The sequence below is a fragment of the Artibeus jamaicensis genome, unplaced genomic scaffold (assembly GCF_021234435.1).
Source record: "Artibeus jamaicensis isolate MK-2021 breed Jamaican fruit bat unplaced genomic scaffold, CSHL_Jam_final contig_585, whole genome shotgun sequence".
Lineage (NCBI taxonomy): Eukaryota > Metazoa > Chordata > Mammalia > Chiroptera > Phyllostomidae > Artibeus > Artibeus jamaicensis.
In genome coordinates this window covers 20,367,507-20,387,200 of record NW_026521894.1, presented here as the reverse complement: position 1 = coordinate 20,387,200, position 19,694 = coordinate 20,367,507, and the positions used below count along the sequence as shown (strand labels likewise).

At 41.4% G+C, this 19,694-nt stretch overlaps 1 long non-coding RNA gene across 1 annotated transcript in view; it reads right to left on the bottom strand.

Moving 5' to 3' along the window:
• Positions 1-669: 669 nt before the first annotated feature.
• LOC119054059 (uncharacterized) overlaps positions 670-19,694 on the bottom strand; it is a 28,024-nt gene continuing 8,999 nt past the window's right edge. Inside the window, exon 5 of the long non-coding RNA XR_005083441.2 lies at positions 670-5,629. This is a non-coding gene — a long non-coding RNA (uncharacterized LOC119054059). The remainder of the gene's footprint in view (positions 5,630-19,694) is intronic.

Below are 19,694 nucleotides of genomic sequence, written 5' to 3'. Positions count from 1 at the left end.
GGGTGCCTTTCCTCGTGAGCAGGGAGTTTCTGCCTTGCCTGTATCCCACCTGTCTGAGAAAATGCCGCCTTTCCTGGTGTCCCTTGTCTCTGCGGGCATCAAGGTCCTGTGTGAAAGAGTGTATCTGTTTTCACATGAGACATTTATTCACTTCCCCTTTTCTGGTTGCAGCCATGGGATACTGCATTGAGATGGGGAAGTTGTGGTTAAACACTGAATTGACAGAATAGGGGCAAATAAACTCTTATTCATCATACGTTGGAAGTCCACCTGATCATTTCTACTATGCACAAGGTAATATTAGGGTCACTGGTCAGAATTCTGTGGCATCAAACAGACTTGGAAGGAATGGGGAGAGACAAGAGAGACACCTGCTAAAGAGGAGGAAGACGAAGAATCCAGCCTGAGTGTTTTCTCTACTTTGTCTGTGAAGTTCATGCTCTCAGAGAAGGACGTTAGTTTGCTGAGAAGGGAAGAGAAGCCATCAGGCTAGAGCAGTTTTTCTAGAAGGTGTTGGAGGCACAAAAGATGTTGAGGCACAAAAGATGCTTTCATGTAGTACAGGGATAATATTAAATATAAAATAAAAATACTGATGATGTTCTCATGGGTAACATTGCTTAGAATGAGGTTACATTTTTTAAAAGATTGCTTTTATAAAAAAAAGAAAAAGCAAAGAAGAACAAAGAGAGATATGATATCTGACAAAAATCCAGGAGGAGGAATGAAGATTATTGAAGGTCAGGAAATGCAGGGCCAGACTAACTCTACCATCTCCCCTTGCAGAGTCTTCCAGGGGAATTAACGCCTGTCCCCTGTGTAATTGTAGCATTTTGTACATGTTTCTTATAGCACTAACTCAAGGTACCATGAAAAATGCATGGGCCCATTTCTCCTCTCTCCCTGTGACGTGCCTGAATCACTGAAGATATTAAGTAAGTATCTGCTGCATGCACAAATGTGTAGGTAAATGGACAAATAAATGCAGTCTGAGTCTGTGGAGCAAATGTGTTGAAGCACCACTGGGAACAGTGTTGCTTAAATTAGTAACACAGGAAATTCTGGCTGCAAAGGAGAAAAAGCTCTGAAACTTTATGGGAGAAGGGGGAGGAGAGGGAGAGGGAGAGCGGGGCAAGAGAGTCCCCAGCCTTTCAGTCTGCGTTCCTCTTGGACGTCCCAGGCCAGCCTTAATCAAATGACAGCCACAGGAGAGACTGCAAACAAGACCAGCTGAACCATCCAGCTGAGAACCCATCGCCATGGAATCGTGACCGGTAACTCAGTAATTGTGTTGTTTTGAGACACTATGTTTTGCTGGTTTGCTCTGCAGCAATAGATCCCTAAAACACTTGCCCTCAAGAAGCTAAATGTATAGAGGAGGATCAGCCAAGCAAACAAAAAATATCCCACAAGGAAAAAGGCTAAATAAAATCTGCACCACTCCTGGACTCTATGCAGACCTTTTTCTCATTTCCAGGAAAATGGAACTTGTACTTATGTGAAAGAACAGCAGAGAGCATCCTCTAGCACCCACAAAATACCTTAACAACCACCACCACCACCTCCAATAAAGTCCTGAAGGCAACAAACACTCATTTCCCTGAAGGTGGGTTAGGATCAGTCACGATTTGCAGAGTCAATAGGAAAGGAAAAAAGACAGTCAGAGACTTAGAGTCATTACAAAAGAAAATCTTCCGTGAGGTTGAGAACGAAGTTACAGACTTACCTTCCCAACTTCTGCTTTTAGATATCCACTACTAAATTAGGAGATGTGTGTGTGTGGCCTTCCCACATAGACTCTGCCGTGGTGGTGGCAGAGGTCATGTCCTTGAGGGGGTGGGGAGTTGCCTTCATCTCTCACAGCTCCCTGTGCAGCGCTGCCCCTAGCAGGCTCTCAGTAATCCATAATGCATGGACCATCACCATTAGCTGACCCACCTTTTAATCACATGAATCATGAGGTCAACCCTATGCAACAGAAATATGACAGGTCTTGTGCAGAATTTTAAATCTTCGAGTAGCTACATTTTAAAAAGTAAAAAGAAATGGGTAATTAATTTTAACATGTTTAGTTTAACCTAACATATTCAAAATGTTATGTTAGCATGCAATTAATATAAATAATTATGACCAAGATATATTTCATTCTTTTTTTCATACTAAGTCTTCGAAGTTTGGTGTATATTTTATACCCGTGACACACCTCAGTACCTCTTATTCACATTTCCAGGGCTCAGTACCCACATTGCTCAGTGACTACTGTATCCAACAGCACAGAACAGATTCATAATAGACTGGCTGCTGTCAAATTCCTCTCAAAAATATTACTAGCCATCAGAGAGATGCAAATTAAAACCACAATGAGATGCCACTTCACACCGGCCAGTATGGCCATCATAAAAAAAATCAACAAACAACAAGTGTTGGAGAGGTTGTGGAGAAAAGGGGACCCTAGTGCACTGTTGGTGGGAATACAGACTGGTGCAGTAACTATAGAAAACAGCATGGAATTTTCTAAGAAAACTAAAACTGGATCTGCCTTTTGACCTGGCAATTCCACTGCTGAGAATACACTCTAAGAATCCTGAAACATAAATTCAAAAGAAGCTATGCACCCCATCCTTCATAGCAGCACAATTTACAATAGCCAAGTGCTGGAAGCAACCTAAGTGCCCACCAGTAAATTAGTAGATAAAAAAACGGTGGTACATTTACACAATAGAATACTACAAAGCAGAGAGAAAGAAGGAGCTCCTACCCTCCATCACAGCATGGATGGATCTGGAGAGCATTTTACTAAGTGTAATAAACCAGGCAGCAAAAAACAAATACCATATGATCTCACTTATAAGCTGAACCTGATCAACAAAACAAACAAGCAAGCAAAATATAACCATAAACATTGAAATGAAGAACAAACTGACAATAACCAGAAGGGAATGGGGAAAGGGATAATGGGGAAAATAGGCAAAAGATCATGAAGGAACATGTATAAAGAATCCATGGACAAAGCCAAAGGGGGCAGGATCAGGGCTGGGAGGTGGGGATGGGTGGGTCGAGGGGAGTAGAGGAGGGAAAATGGAGACAACTCTACTTGAAAAGCAAAAAAGAAATAAAATTAAAAACAATGTATTGTTCTCATGTTGAAGCTTCACAATCATTATCTTTACTGAAAAGTGACTTGGCAAATTATTTTGTCTCCTTTCATTTAGCTTTATAATGCATCTCAGCAAAAGCCAAAGGGTTTTTTTTTCCCACAAGAAAAAAAAGTGTGCTTGAAGATTTCAAATACAACCATCATATATATTCATAGCTATTTTGATTTCTGCAAAACTCTTATTAAGAAGGCACTAAAAATATTCCTTGAAAGTTAAATTCAAATTTTCAGAAGACTCGGAAAATAAGAGTTCGACTGAATTTTATGCATGCTTAGCTCTCACTCTATCACCCTGATTCTTCATAATAGAAGCAAAGCCACTAAATAGTTCTTTTTGAAATAGCTTTTAGATATGCTTTTGGTAGTGAAAAAACATAAATGTGCTCAGTGAATTTAAATTACTCCCATGGCCTGAACAATAAAGTACAGGTTATGTGGGAGGAACTCCAGCCTGCAGAATTCTCCCATCTACCTCAGATGGTAAATAAGTCGTCCCGGACACAGTCTTGCTGTTCTGGCAGGAAAGAGGGTGGCGATTCCCTCTAGTGGAGAACGTCCTGAGCCCTTCTCCCAAATGGCTTTTGTTGGGAATGCTATGTGCAGGTGTATACATCATATATGCATAGCTCATCAATCAATGTCTAAAGGCTACAGTCATACAAAAACAGGTATTATCTACAGATAACAATTGAAGGAACACACATTTGTCATAGGTCGGGGTCTGTTAGTCATGCTGACTCCAGAGGGTCTTTAAGACGTATTTCATGAGATAAGGAGTTTACTCCTATGCTTTGAACTTAAACATCCAGTTTGTATCACCAGAGCCATACAAAACAAAGCAGAGCAAGCTTCAAAGGATACAATATGATTATCAGGCCTGATTCCCAAAGGAACCCTTGGTGTTAGAGTCAAGTCATGCTTGCCACCTGCATTTTCACCTGGTTTTCCAGGGAGATTTACTAGCCCCTTTCAGGGCTGCCCGTGCAGGGCTGCAGTCTCAGAAACCACACAGAGTGGTCCCCAGCAAGGTTATATAGCAAACAGAGGAGGTAGTGGAAGAAAATCAAGATTGTGATCATATTTTGGGCTGAAGCTGCTAGTTAAATCATTTAAGTGTCTCTATCTCTGTTGTATATCTTGTCAAAATGAAGGCACTTCAAAGTTGAATCATTGAGTGATTTTTCAATCTGTGCTTATTTCCTAAACAAAACAAATAAAAAGCAATTATACTGAGGCTTGCTTACACAGTTCTGCCTAGGCCTCTACCCAACCTCTCAAAGGAGTGCCTCTGAGGGGTAGCATGACACCTTGGGCAGGACCTGAACTCAGCGAAGAATGATCTCACATTTGCCACGTGGACCAGGTGGCTTCACACAATGTTCTCTAACTGAGGCTCTTCTGTGACCAAGGAAGGCCATGGCAGCTACAAGAGCGGAGTATGTCCAGAGGCCTGAGAACCCAGTGAGAGTCCCTAGGCACCTGTAAAAAGCAAGCACTGGCTGAAGAGCCGGTTCTCTGTCCTGTAGGGAAGAAGAGCTGGAGGAGTCCATACACAGCCAGCCAGTGCTTTCTCGCTTGGGAAGAAAGTGAACACAAAGCCCAGGAGCACTCCAAGGAATAAAGGAATATCCCTTGGAATCAAGCCCTGGCCAGTGCAGCTCAGTGGATTGAGCGTGGGCTTGTGAACCAGATGGTCAAGGTTCAATTCCCAGTCAGGGCACATGCCTGGGTTGCGGGCCAGTTCCCAGCGGGAGACACACGAGAGGCAACCATACCTTGATATTTCTCTCCCTCTCTCCTTCCCTCCCCCTCTAAAGATAAATGAATAAAATCTTTTAAAAAAAGGAATATCTCTTGGAATCAAGAAATACAGTCCAGTGTTTTAAAAGTCCACAGGGAACTCTTTATGCCATACATTACAGGTATTCTAAGACAGCGCAGAATTACTAAGAGAATACAACTGTGTGGGATGGGGTGTCATCTTTGCCGATATCCTGTTTGATCATAATAATAACATTGCAAAGGCAAAAGATCAAGCCACTTCATGTACAATTTCTGATGAATGTTGAGTTGGCACTTTGCAAATGAAGAGAATATGAATCAGACAGCCTTTGCTTTTGAGGGCGCAAGGATCCTCATTAAAGGGAGACTGCAGGTTGAAACCCTGGAGCAGTAGGAGCCGTCTATTTCCTTCAGCTGGGAAGGAAGACAGAGGCCAGCACCCCCGGTCTGCCTGTGTTCCTGCTGCTGCTCTGGGGAGTGGGGTCTCAAGGCTTTCCAGTGACTTCAGACACACAAAATCAAGAGATGGAGACGGTCTAGGTAAATGCTGAATTTCACATGCCCGAAACGTAAGAGCATGGGCTTTACCTCCATCTTGGAAAAGAACATCAACTTTTCTGTCAATTTCAGGGAAGTCATGTTATCTCCTTGGGATAACTTCCATCCTTGGACTGCATATTTTTATCATACCTGGCAAGAAAATTAGAAACATCAGAATGTGTGATTAATATAATAGCAATAAATAACAACACTCACAAAGGACTTTCCATGTGCCAATCTAAGTGCTTTGTGTATACTGATTCATTTAGTCTTCAGATAAATCTGAGAGGTAGGTGCTGCCTTTACCTTCATTTTGCATAAACCCAATGGCTGCTTAAAACAGTTGTGGGCAGGTGCATCACTGGCATGAAAATTATAAAGGGTCCTGGTTCTATTGGTTATGGTATTGGTGCAGACTGGACCACCTCGAAAGTGACATCACTCTAAAAGTCTGATTCATATTTATCTCGGGCCCCACAATCTGCCCTGTGAAGGAGAGGTGCTACAGGAAGAGGCTGCTTCTAGATGCCTCTGCTTTTTGTCTCCCTTTGAAACTCAGTCATACCAGTCCCTTGTCTTCTCAGGGCAGACAGGGTCTGAAGATAACAGGTAGGGGACTAATGACATTCAGCCTCACTGTATCCATTTACAGAAGCAGAAAAGCAGTCCAGCGTTATTTAAGAATATTTTTTAAAAGGTGTCTCTCCTCCCACCCGAGTGATCTGATGCCCTAAGATTCCCAAGGGTCAGTCTTTACCTACAATACTCATTAGCAACAAAAAAGTACTTTGTTCCAGTTTTCTCTTCATGAGTAGTATCATCAGTTTTCTTCACTCTTTCATGACGCCAAAGGACCTATACACATCCCTGGGGTATCTGTGCAGCAAACAATTTCTGCCAACAGCAACAAAAAATCAGCCCTGTAAAGGTTTGCCTAGGACTGTAGGTTTGCTCTGGACACTCACTTCACAAAAAGTGGATGGCAGGTTTCATTCCCAAGCGAGGAGGGCACCTGAGTCAGGTATTACCCCTTAGTGTAACCGGCTCCTGGCTCCAGCTGCCCAGGAAGCGTGCCTGGGCATGAGTGGTCCTGCCATTGTCCTGCGTGGCTCTACAATCTTTCTCCATAGCCCTGATGACTTTCTAGCATATCATATCATTTTGTCACTTACTTTGTCTACTGTTCATTGCCAATCATCCCCCAATACAATGGAATCTTCGTAATGGCAGGGGCCGTTGTTAATTTTGTCTTGTTTGTTTTTGTTTGTCTGTTTTACTGATACAATTTAGGATCCAAGTAGGTGCTCCATTAAAAAAAAGTTTTAATAAATTATTGCAAAATTGATGCTAGATGCTGGCAAAGCTGGAAAGTTAATAACAAGGGCTGTGGTCAGCTTGACCAATGCCTGAAAGACTCCTCCTCTGCACCCTCCCCAGCCTGGATATCGGAAAGTTACAGACACAGCAGCAGCCCTCAGAAATGCTCGGAGTCTGCAACAGAATTTCAGAGTGGTCCTTCAGGGGACCATCCATTGATGAGAATGAGGAGTGAGAGTAGCAGGACGCCGACTTTATCACCAAGGGCCATGCCCCGCTTCAGCTGCTTTCGTTCAATCTCAGTCCCTAAAGTAACTAAGGAAACAAGCCAGGACCCAGGCCACGGCCCATCTGAAGAGGCCAGGGAAACCGATAGTCCCATGGAAATACAAGATCACAGGGGAAATACACTTGTAACATATACATCTGAGAAAGAATTTTTATCCAGAATATATGATATTTAAAGGTCCTAGAGATGACCTTCTAAAATGACAAATATCCAATTCAAAGTGCATATAAGTATTAAACAAATCAGACTTTTCACCAAAAAAGACATATAAATGGCCAATAAACACATGAAAAAGTATTTAACATCACTAATTATAAAAAATAAATTTCTTATAAGATACTAACTATAAAACCACTGAAATAATGACTATTAGTAAGACTGACAATATCAAGTCTTGATGAGGAGCTAGAATATCTAGAACTCTTGTACAATATAGAAATTGTTCTTAAAATTAAATACCTATCTACCCTATGACCTCTTCTACATATTTTCCCAAGTAAATAAAAACATAAATATGCAAGAAATTTATTCAAGAATGTTTGTAGCAGCTTTATTTCACGGTAGCTCAAATCTAGAAACATATTCATAGGCCATTACACAAAAATGAAAGTGAATAATCTACCAGTATACAAAACAACATAGATTAATGTAGAAAACATTATTCCAGGCCAAAAACAAAAACAGGCGCCACAGAGTATACATTTTGATTCCATTTATATCAGCATTATGATTCGGAAAAGAAATATATATGGAAAAAATTAGAACAGTAGTTGACCGCTGGGAGAGGTTGGGATTGGCCGAGAAGGGTAGTGAACTTCCTAGGGCGCCGGAAGGTTTTGCTTCTTGGTGAGGTGTGGGTTACATTAGCGGACACATTTGTGAAATTCCCTGAAGTCAGTGCACTTAGGATTTGGGCACTTCACTGTGTGTCGATATCTCAAAAATATATTTAAAAGAAACTAACAGAAAGCAAAGTCTTAATATCTTTTACTAAAACAATTAAAAACCAAGGTTTATAAATCTTCTCACAGAAAAAAACACTTGACCAGATAGTTTTGCTCATTCATTTTGCCAAAAGGTCCACTTCAAGGGGTAGATGATGCCAAGCTTCTGCAAAGTCTTTCAGAGAAAGAAGTGCCTACTATCACCATATGGCACATGTGGAGGAACTTTCGGCATTTTTTATTATACTGGGAATAAGAGAAGAGTGCCTACTACCACCGATACTTGCTCAACATAGTCCTGGAGGACTGGCCAAAAGTTAAGATGAAAAATAACAACAGGTATAAGGATTAAAAGAAAATAGCCCAAATTATCATTATTTGCTGCTAATCTAACCATTTACATACAATAAAACCCAAATAATCAAAATTCTTCAGAAAAGAGAGATAATTCAAGGTTCCCATGAATAACACCATCAAAATAATTTATGTCCTATATACACAAAATTAACAAGTAGGTAAAAAAATAAACAATAAAATACTACCAGGTACCTTAAAAATCTATGATCTATCCAGGAAATAATCAAGCAAGAACAGAACAACAACTTAATAAAACTTAAGACCCTATGAGAGATATACAAGAAAAACTGAATATCATATTCATGTATAGAATGACTTAACACTCTAAAAATGACAATTTCCCTGAATTAATTTATAAATGCAATGAAACTTTAACTAAATGCCAAAAGGATCATTTGGGAAACTGATTTCCAAGTTTTTATGGAGGAAAAAATACACAGAAGCAGTTAAGAATTCTGACAAAATGCAAAGGATAAGGGATCCCACCAGCCATTGGACAAAGCCACTGCGGTACCAGGAGTGTAGAACTGGTCATAGATGGGAGCTAATGGAACTCAGTGCATGTCCAGAAACATGTCCTTGGTATGATAAAGACGGCATCATAAATTGGCGAGAAAATAATGAATTATTAAATAAGGATTTGGAGAAAACCGATACGCTCTATGGAAAGAAATAAAGATGGATTGTGTTTCTCACCAGGAGTTCATGATCAATACTCTCTACCATTCATTTCCAGTTCTTCCTCTACTGGACACATGGAGGGGTTACAATTTCTAGCCTACTTGCAGTAGATTGGGGGCCACATGACTAGTTCTGGCAATCCATTGTGAGTGATGACATGTGGCTCTTCTGTGCTGGAACATTTAATTGCTTGTGCAAAACACTTCAAACATCTTTTTCCATTCAACATAGCAACCAATGGAGTTCAAGATCATGGCTCCTCTGGAAGCCTGGCCATCAGAGTCACATCTATGAGCACAGCCCCTCCGTCCACTGGTAATGGACATGAAGCAGGAGCAAGAAGTAAACTTTTGTTGCTTTAAGAGACACTTGAAGGACTTGGGGATTATAATCACAGGATAATTTAGCCCATCCTGTTTTATGACATAAGTCACGTACAAAATTAAGCTTTAAATAAAGTTAAGATCTCAATATGAAAGGTAAAACTATAAAAACAATAGAATATTTTGCAACCTTAAGGTGAGGAAGAATATCACAAACAATATCAAAAGGCATAAATATGAGGGGTAAAGTGGACAGATTTGACTATATTAAAACTAAAGAATAATATTAAATGAGGGAAATCAAAAACAGAGGCAAAGAAAAACTGAAAAACAGAGAAGGTACTTGCAACATAGAAAACTCGGGAAAGATTAATATGTGGGCTATACAAGGAATTCCTGCAATTCAACAAGAAAACAATAAGGAACACGGTTTAAGAAAATAAGTTGATAATTAACAGCAGGGGAGACCTAGGTAGGCAAGAGAATATGAAGAAATATTTACTCTTTTTTTAAAAAATATTTTATTTCTTTATTTTTAGAGAGAGGGGAAGGGAAGGAGAAAGAAAGGGAGAGAAACATCAATGTGTGGTTGCCTCTCACATGGTCCCCACTGGGGACTGGGCCTGCAACCCAGGCATGTGCCCTGACTGGGAATTGAACTTTGACCCTTTGGTTCACAGCCCGCACTCCATCCACTGAGCTACACCAGCCAGGGCAGAAATATTTACTCTTGATTTCAATTGGGAAAATAGCAATGTAAACAAGATACAAATTTATACCTGTAAAAATGACAGAAATTAGAAGTTTCAGTAATATTAAAGTGCTGGTAAAAGCATAGGAAAAATGATCGCAGCTGGTAGGAGTGTTAATTGCCACAACCACTGTGAAGCAAAATCTGGCTGCACTGTAAGAGTGCCTATGCCCTCACCCCCGTAATTCCACTCCTGGGCATTAACTCTGAGCAGAGTCCATGGGAGACCTGTAGTAGGATACCCGCCAATGAACTATGTGTGAGAGCAGGGACAGCAGCAGTCTGGGTGGCCTTCATTTAGAACCTGGTAAACAGGATGGAGATGTGCGTCTCTGAATTAAGGCCTCGCAGCCATGAGAAGTGGTGTACTGGAAAGCCTGCCTGTACAGCAGCCTGGACAAAAAATAAAGTGTTGGTCAAACAAACAAGATACAGAATGAAATGTGAAGTGCAAGGCCATGCATTAAAACAAATAAAGTCCACACACAAAACAACACTATATATTTTTCATGATTCATGTAGATTTATACATGTAGATTCATGTACATTTGGAAGAATAATACTAAATACATTAGGCCAGGGAGGGTATTTGAGCTGCAGTTTGGGTTAAAGAGGAAAACAGTGCTAAAAATTATAAGCAGAGTCACGTGCAGACTGATGAGGACAGTGTGTCCTGAACTGAGGGCTACAATTAACAAAGTTAAAGCCCGAGTTCCAAAAAACAAGAAAAGTAAGCAAAATGGAAAAGGGAGGGGAAGAGAAGGGAGGAAAGGGGAGAAAAATCAAATAAAAGAAAACTTCAAAAATACTAAACATTCCCAAATTAAATCTTACCACCCGATGCTAAGCACTGTTAATATTTTGGCTTATAAACTTCTAATATTTTAATGCTTACATTTATCTTTATAAATATGAAAACATATTGTATATACTTTATTATAACCTAGATTTTTTACACAGCAAACATCATGACATTAAGTAGTCCCTATAGATGTATTAATTGAAAAAAGTACTTTCTGATCACCTACTACATAGCACTATGTGGATGCTATTTCAGGCATTTTGGATATATTAGTCAACAAAATAATGTTGTTGCACTCCCTTCATGGGGCTTACATTTCTGCTCAGAGAAGACAGATAATAAGCAGCAAGTGTAATTTTAAAACAAAATGTATAAGAAGAGGACAGAGATTGTATGGTTGGGGAGAAGTACACAGGATGAGGGGAATGAGGAGTGCTGGGGAGGAAGAGTCAACCAGTTGCTGTGTTCATTATGATAGTCTGATTAGAATTCATTGACATGTCGTCCCTTAAGGGAAGACTTGAAGGAGGAGCAGGAATGGACCACTTTAACACCTGAGAAAGTGTTCCAAAGAGGTACAATCAAGACAAAGGCCCTGAGACAGGGCACGCTGATGGGTTCAAGGGAAAGCTAGGTGGCCAGTGTGTCTCCAGCAGAGCAAGGGGAAGACAAGAGTAGGGATTGAGGCAGGAGTTGCACCAGATCAGAAAGGTTCTTTGTGAGGACTTACATTTTCACTCTGGGTGAGATCAAAATTGAGAGCTCTGGCGGCGTAGTGAGCAAAGTAACATATGCTCACTACTGAGAAGTAAAAATAAAAACAAGGTCTATTGTCTTGGCAAGAGAGGATTGTGGTTTTTACCAAGGTAGGACTGGAGGAGATACCTGAAAGAAGACATCTCTATGTTTCCTGGTGTTCTCTGCACAAATACCAATTTTCTTGAAGGTTCTTCTGGGCCTTCTTCTTATTGACGGTAGGTAGTCAAGTCTTGGGCACTCTATGGAATTTCTCATTCTGTATTTTTACCTACGGAAAACTATACATTTTAATAAGCCCTAGTACAGGTTTCCAATGCCTAATTCTCCAACTAACCTGCCTTGTTAAAATCCTGGCCTCATCCTTATTAAATAACAGCCATCTGTGTTTACAGTTCTGTTTCAGACTATTGACCTGACCAAACAGTTCATAGCCCAAGTGGACTGTGGGCGCCCTCTACTGGTTTTATGTGGGCATGGCCACCACTGGCGAGACTGAGCAACAGGTTTTAGTCTTTGGGCCTTGCTTGGAGCATATGACATTTTACAATGTGGACACACTATAGTTCTAGTTATTTCACAACAAATAGCAATATTTAATTTTTGACTTTAAGGTATAGAAAAGTAACTCGATGGAGACATATCAAGATGTTAACAGTGGTCACTCTTAGAGAAGAGGTTTGAGGTGAGGTGGGGGCCCTAAATAGCTTCACATTTATTTTTCACACTTCTGAGTATTTGAAAATGTTTAACAAATTAACATCTACTACTGTATTATTATAATATTTTCAAACAAATACTTTAAACAACACTTCAGAGTTTATAAACTGCTTTTCATCTATTAGCTCCTTAGATCCCACAGCTATCCTCTGAGATATTTTCATATTCACTTGTCAGAAAAATGTAATTCTCATCTGTTATTTTGCACTGTGTTCTAGGCTGTGTGTGCTAAATACTTTTCATGCATATGTATATTTAATCTATACAACAGTTCTACAATGTAGGTACTATTGTTACGATCATTTTACACAGGAGGAAGCTGAGATAAGGATACGAAGTGAGTTGTTTAGGGTTCCACAGCAGTACATGGCCAATCATGGGTGTGAAGGTGAAGCACAGAGATGAAGGAACTTGTTGAAGGTCAAGTACAATAGACAGTAGAGAGGGGTCAAACCCAGATCTCCAGACTTCTATTCCACATGCAAAAGATAAACTGGCTGCTTGTGCTTCGGGCTTACTACTGCAGGCTTCCCGGAAGTTCTATGTTAATGTACGAGGCAATCACAGCTGTGGAATTTGGAGGACGGAAGGCTTAGAATGTACCTATGGTGACTTTACCATTTGAACTAAAGAAGCTACTAAGGGGAAGGGTCAATTCCAGACTATGTGGAGCTTTAATGGAAACAGCTTTGGGGTCAGAGTTATGAAACCAAACCTGGATCCCAAGATCCCAAGCTCCACCTCACATTACACACCTGCTAGCTGTGTGATCTTAGGTAATTCACTTAATCTCTATGATTCCCATTTCAGTATTGCTTTAAAAGCCACACTTAAGAGATTTACATGAAAGTGACTTTGCAAAGGTGCTTACAGGCATACCTCAGACACATTGCAGATTTGGGCCCAGACCACTGTAGCAAAGAGAATATGCAATAAAGTGAGTCACAAATTTGTTTGTTCCTCAGTGCATAACCATTATTGACACACTATACTGAAGTCTATTAGTATGCAAGAGCATTATGTCTAAAAAACTCATTCAAATACCCTATTGCTAAAAATGTTAACCATTATCTGAGCCTGTGGAAAAATGACTCCAATAGATTTGCTCTATACAGGGTTGCCAGAAACCTTCAATTTGTTTTTCTCAAAAAAGGCAGTATCAGCGAAGCACAACAAAGTGCGGTGCAAGGAGGTGTGCCTGCACTATAGCAACTGAATTATAATGGGTGTTTACTAATCACTCACATGATATATTCTTGGCCTTGAGAGTTAAAATGAGGCCCAGGGTGGGAGCAGATCATCCTCGGATTGTAGGGCATAATGTCCTAAAGGGCTTTTCAAAGCCCACACAGACCCTCAGGTGCTCTTCTCCACCCCATCACTCCACACCTTAACTGACCAACCCATCTCTTCCAATTGAAAAGCATTGCCTGTGGCAGGCAAAATAGGATGTCCACACCCTAATCTCTGGAATCTGTATGTTAGTCTATGTTCCAAAAGAGATTTTACAGGTGCAATGAAGGTGAAGGACCTTGAGATGGGGAGAGTAGTCTGGATTTCCCAGGTGGGCCCAACTAATCACACGAGTCCTGGACACCTTGATTTTAGTTCAGCAAGTCCCATACTGGACTTTGGATTGCAGAACTATGAAATAATACATTTCTCTTGTTTCAGGCCACTAAGCTTGTGGTCATTTGTTACAGCAGCCATGGAAAACTAATACATTGCCCTTGATAAGCTGTTGGGAACTGCCTTGCCTGGTTTCAGAAGCTGTAACCCACCCCCCATGGCTAAAGCTGAGTGAGAAACCTTGGGACCCTAAGCCACTAAGGAGACAAAGCTTATCTCCCTGGGAAGGGCGCTGCCTCTGCCCCCTTTACTTCACCCTGCTTGGCCCCCAAGCCTGATGAGTTAGCCAATGACGGGTAAGATTCCTCAAGGGAGAGATGACCTAAGGCAGGCATGGTCATGAGGGGGCCCTCAGGGAAGGACTTGGGGGGCTATAGAGAAAGGGGGTGATGGACCTTCACCCCTCAGCTTTCACATAGCCTGAGTCCTCATTTTTTTTTGTCTCAGAGAATTCTCCTAATCTCTTGTCTGCCTTACCTCTCCTGCCTAACTTAAGCCTGAAAAAATGCCACAGGGTGCTACAGCCCCGGGCAGGAAAGGGCAGTTTCCCAGGGCCATCAGGCCTGAAGAAGAATGCATAAAATCCTGTGAAACTCACTTTGCTAAGAATGCCCTCAATTTTCTGATAAGGGTCCAAGCATGAAATGACTTTGTTTCCCAAAATTTTATAGCCCTTTAGCTAACTGACCCTGTTGAGAACAAGCCCTCGTAGTCCTTTGTATGTTATCTATTGTTTGATCCTTACTGCCTGACAATGATGAATGAGCTTTTACCTGTATTCCTGTACAAACTGAACTCAGTAAAAGCCCACTGAGGAAAAGGCTCCTGGCCCTTCTCCTTTGAGAGATTGGCCATCTTTCCTGCCCAAGCAGATCATGTCTTGGTAGACTTATTCTCGTCCGTGGCAGACAGGGAGCTCTGCAGGCAGAGCACCCCTACAATAAGCCAGTTGCCAAAGGGTGTAAATGTCTTTCTGATATATTAGGTTAAAAAAGAAAACTATGATGGGTACCATTTACCAAGAGGACTGAGCATAGTACCTAGTGGGGACTGTATAGATGTGAATCAGAGTTTATTCCAAAGAGTTCTCCTAGATTCCCATGGTGTATCTCAGAGTGGAGGCTGGGCTAGGAGACGACAAGGATGGGGTGTGCAGTGTGAGGACATGGAGCACTAGACCAGGCCTCCAAGGTGGCTGAGTGTGAGGGAAAGAGAGCAAAGACAGCCACCCAAGAGGTTAGCAGGGTGCAGAGAAGGCTTTTGTTTTGTTTTGTTTTGTTTTGTTTTGTTTTAACAGAGAAAGTCTGGTGGCATTTGTAGACAGAGGGGAAGGTGCCAAAAACGGAAGAAAAAAAAAAGAGTGGAGAGAATGTATAAAAAGAATAAGTTCTGGTGTAGAAATACAAAGAGAGACCCACAAACAGACTAAACGGTAGTTATCAGGAGTCTGGGAGGAGGTAAATCAGACTTTTGGTGATGAAAATGAGGCAATTCAGCCATGATAGGAAGTAATGTCATTTCTTGATACAGCTGGACATGAGGTTAGAAAATCAAGAATGGAGAAGACTTAGAAAACACATGGAAAATGAAAAATGAGACACTCCAGCCAAAGAGTTGGACTGATTGAAGAAGGAAGAGATTGGGGCAAATTCGGTCAGCAGCTTCCTGTCTCCAGTCACACAGAGCTGCTTGGAATGGAAATGCTTACCCTGTCGTCACCTGCTCTCATGAGTCTCCATTAAACTGGTTTATGGACAGTTACTACCAATGGGTCATTCTCACCATTGTATCTTAGCCACATCATTCTCCATTTGGGAGAGGGAAGCAATGGAAATGTTTGAAGCTAATAATTAAGGTAGGGATTGGATCCTCGCCGTGAACTGTAGCCACCCTCTCACTTGCCTGAGCCAACACGGCTGCTCGGCCAGTCTTTACTGGTCTCATCTGCCTGTTGAGTTTACTACCGAAGCTTTTGTAAGTGACCCCCAATTCCTCCAAGCCCCAGCCCTGACCTGGCTCCCACCTGCCATCTCAGAAACAACAGCTTCTACTTTATTCAGACAATTGATATTCTCCAATGTGGTGGGTTCCCCAGCATGCGTTTGTGAATGGCTGTCCTGGAGATGTGCAGTGTGATGGCCCGGGTTCCCTCCTGCCCTTCCCAATCTCCATCCCTGCACAAAGACAGAGGTGTCTCCAGATGTGTTCCTGAAGTGGACACCTCCAGGGTCAGGTCCTCAGAAACTCTCATTGAAGTGCTTATTCCACCCTTCAGTTGTTCTCCTTACATGCAGCTTTGCTCACCTCAATCTGTCCTAGACACTGTAGGCCGGTCAGCTTTATAACTCAGCTCAGAAAGCAGCAGTGACTACATGTTATCGATGTTTCGATATTCATTCCCTGCTCCCCACCACCACTTGGCTCCAGTCTACCATCCCACACTGCTTCTCTTTATAAATTCTATGCTTAATCACCCAGAACTTTCTTAATCCCCTCATACATACAGGGGTGAGCAAAAGTAGATTTACAGTTATGATACAAATAAGTAATAAATAATAGTACAGGAATAAACTCTTTTGTGTGCTCACAACTGTGAACCTACTTTTGCCTGCCCCTCTATAACCCTGGGTGTCTCATCTCTCTGCCTTTGCCCTTTGTTTTTTCAAATCGCACTCTCATTCACACCAGTCTCAATGCCAAAATCCAGCCATCATTCAAAATTCACCTCAAGGGCCACTCCCTCTGTGAAGGCTCTGTTGACCTCCCCAATAGGATATGGTTGTTCCTTCTTTTAAATCTTAAATGTGTAGATGTTCTCCTCTCTTGATGTATGTTCTCTATCCTCTTGTACAACAGAGGTTCTCAACCCACTCTCAGAGGCGCCTGGGGTGCTCTCTAAAACTGTATCTGCCTGGGTCCCACCCCCGGAGATTCTGACTCAGTGGCAGGAGTAGAGCCCACATCTGTATTTTTATTACAGATTCGGATGTAGACCTGAGACGGAGAACCATTGCCTTACTTTGAATTCCCTACCAAGAGAACAACGGGAATTACTGGGAAGAATAAATGGAAAGGTAAGTTTGAATCACATCTCTGAACCTCAATGTCCCTATCTTTTAAGATTTTATTTATTTATTTTTAGACAGAGAGGAAAAGAGAGAGAAAGAGGGAGGGAAACATCAGTGCATGGTTGCCTCTCACGTGCCCCCTACCGGAAACCCTGCCTGCAACCCAAGCATATGCCCCGACTGGGAAGCAAACTGGAGACCCTTTCGTTTGCAGGCTGGCGCTCAATTCACTGAGCCACACCAGCCAGAGCTCAATGTCCTTATCTTTAAATGGAGATAATAACTCCTACTTTCTTGGGTTGTTGTGAAGCTTAAGGGAGATAACAGATAGTGAACATCTAAGACCGAGTCCTACAGAGTGCAGGCACTTAGTCCACGTGGTTTCCTCGTTGGTAGTAAAGACTGCCAGCTTAGCACAGTGTTTGGTTCATACTGGCTAGTGTGATTTTAACTTAACCACTTATACTCTGGGCAAAGGATGTATAAGTTGCATTCATATGTTCCCTGGCTGCACTGAGCACTGGCTGCTGAAGGAAACTATAGAATTACTTCATCACTCTGTGGCTTAACTTTGAAGCACTTCTCTTTCTGAAAGAGAAGACCTTTTCAGCATTGCTAACTCAGTTCACAGAATGGACACATGAACTGGCATGGCCGTAACTTCATCACATTCATAATATACAGAGGATACCACACTGGCAGGTCTGCACAGAGCTTTTTACATGCACTACCTCATCTAACCCTCTTGAGGCTGTACAAGTGAGATGATAATGTACCAATTTAATAGACATGAAAATGGAGGCTCAGAAGAATTGAAATAATCTGTAAAAAGTTGCATAAGTAGGAAGTGACAGAACTACAGTTTGAACCCAGTCATAAAATTTCAAGTCCAATGTTCTTTAGACTGTACCATAACTGACCCCAACAATTATCCTATTAATTTGATCAAAGTATATAGATATCCATCTTATCAAAGCTCAAAAATGCTTAACGTAAAGAACAGTTAGCCTTGGCTTACATGAATCAAATAGGCCATAAGCTTCACTAGGTATACCTCTGAGCTTAGTGCATGCTATTTCTTCTATGGATCCCATTCCCAGTTGGCAAACTCCTGCTCATCCTCCAAGATTCAGGCACACATGAACACTTCCAGGCAATTTTCCCATCTACCTCAGCCCACCTGTTTTGCTCATTTTTAGGCTGAAAGATACCTAGAGTTTACTTTATGTTGAATTAAAATCAGTATTTCTCTATTAAAAAGAAAACAGACTATGTCTATGTACTTAGTTTATCTATTTAGACCTAAAAACCCAAACTGGTCCCTAAAAACACAACTTTCTGCAATGGACCAGCACATCACGGGTGGCATTAGGGAGATAGGATGATCCTTCATTGTTTTTGCATTGTATTGTTTCTGTCCAAAACTGAATTTTATTCATTTTCTTACTTGCTCTGACACCTATCTTATAGGAAATAATGCCTTCGTTTTTCTTTTAAAAATCTGTTTGCTTAGCTCTTTTTTTTCTAGTAAGGAATTGACTTAAAAGGAAATAACCCCTATGTGTACACTGAGGTGTGAATGGCTGAGAACCGAGCCTTTTCCAGATGCAGGATTTCCTGGACGGGGCCTGAAGGAACTCTGAACTCCGGACTGAGAAGGGGTGAGGTACAGACACAATGCAGGCAAGTGGGGTCAGGCGTGAAGAAAGGATTCGGAAAGCAGGAGCTGGAGGCCCTGGAAACAGCTGTGGCCTTCTCCGCTGGGGCTGGACCTGTTATCGGAGACCCGGACCCAGCAATTCTGATTTTAACAACATGCACACATATGCCAGAGAACTGAATTCACCAAAGTGCTGGGCTCTTATCTAAATAACTTACCATTATGTTCAGAACAAAAAATGTTTATAAATCTTGTAAGCAAGTCAGTGAATCAAAATAACTCAACATAAGGTAGACCAATGTAAAGGCATTCTTATTTATAAAGAAAAGGTTTTCTTCACTGAAGACCTAATGTTGGGGAAGCCACATCATGACTAAGTTGTGCACCCAGGGGGGGGATAACAAGATCATGAACTTACAACACGCTGAACAACTTGGTGAGTGAGGAGCTTCCGCATGTGCACAGGGAATGGATCGCCACATCTCTACATGTCTATCGTCTACTTCTTCAAGGTCGAGTTCAAGTTCTGCCTCGGTAGTGGAGCCTCCCCTGATTCTACTTCCTCCCCCCTCCAACATGGTTCTTCCCTCCAGACTCCTGCAGTATTTCATCTGAATGCCATTAACTTATCTCTAACAACCTGTTACCCATTGCAGCACCATGTGGTAGGTGGCAAGAATTGTTTATTGAGTGATGCAGAAACTCACATCACAAACATTAATCTGCTATCCAGATATGTTCTAGCCCAAGGCACATTTCTTTACATTGTTTACAGAGATTATAAGAAACATAGGGAGGGAACTGAACTATTTATCATAAGATCTCAAAGATATTATTTACATATTAACGTATTATATATCATACATGTTGATATGTATTTACACATAGAAATACATAAAGAATGCCCTTTGGAATATA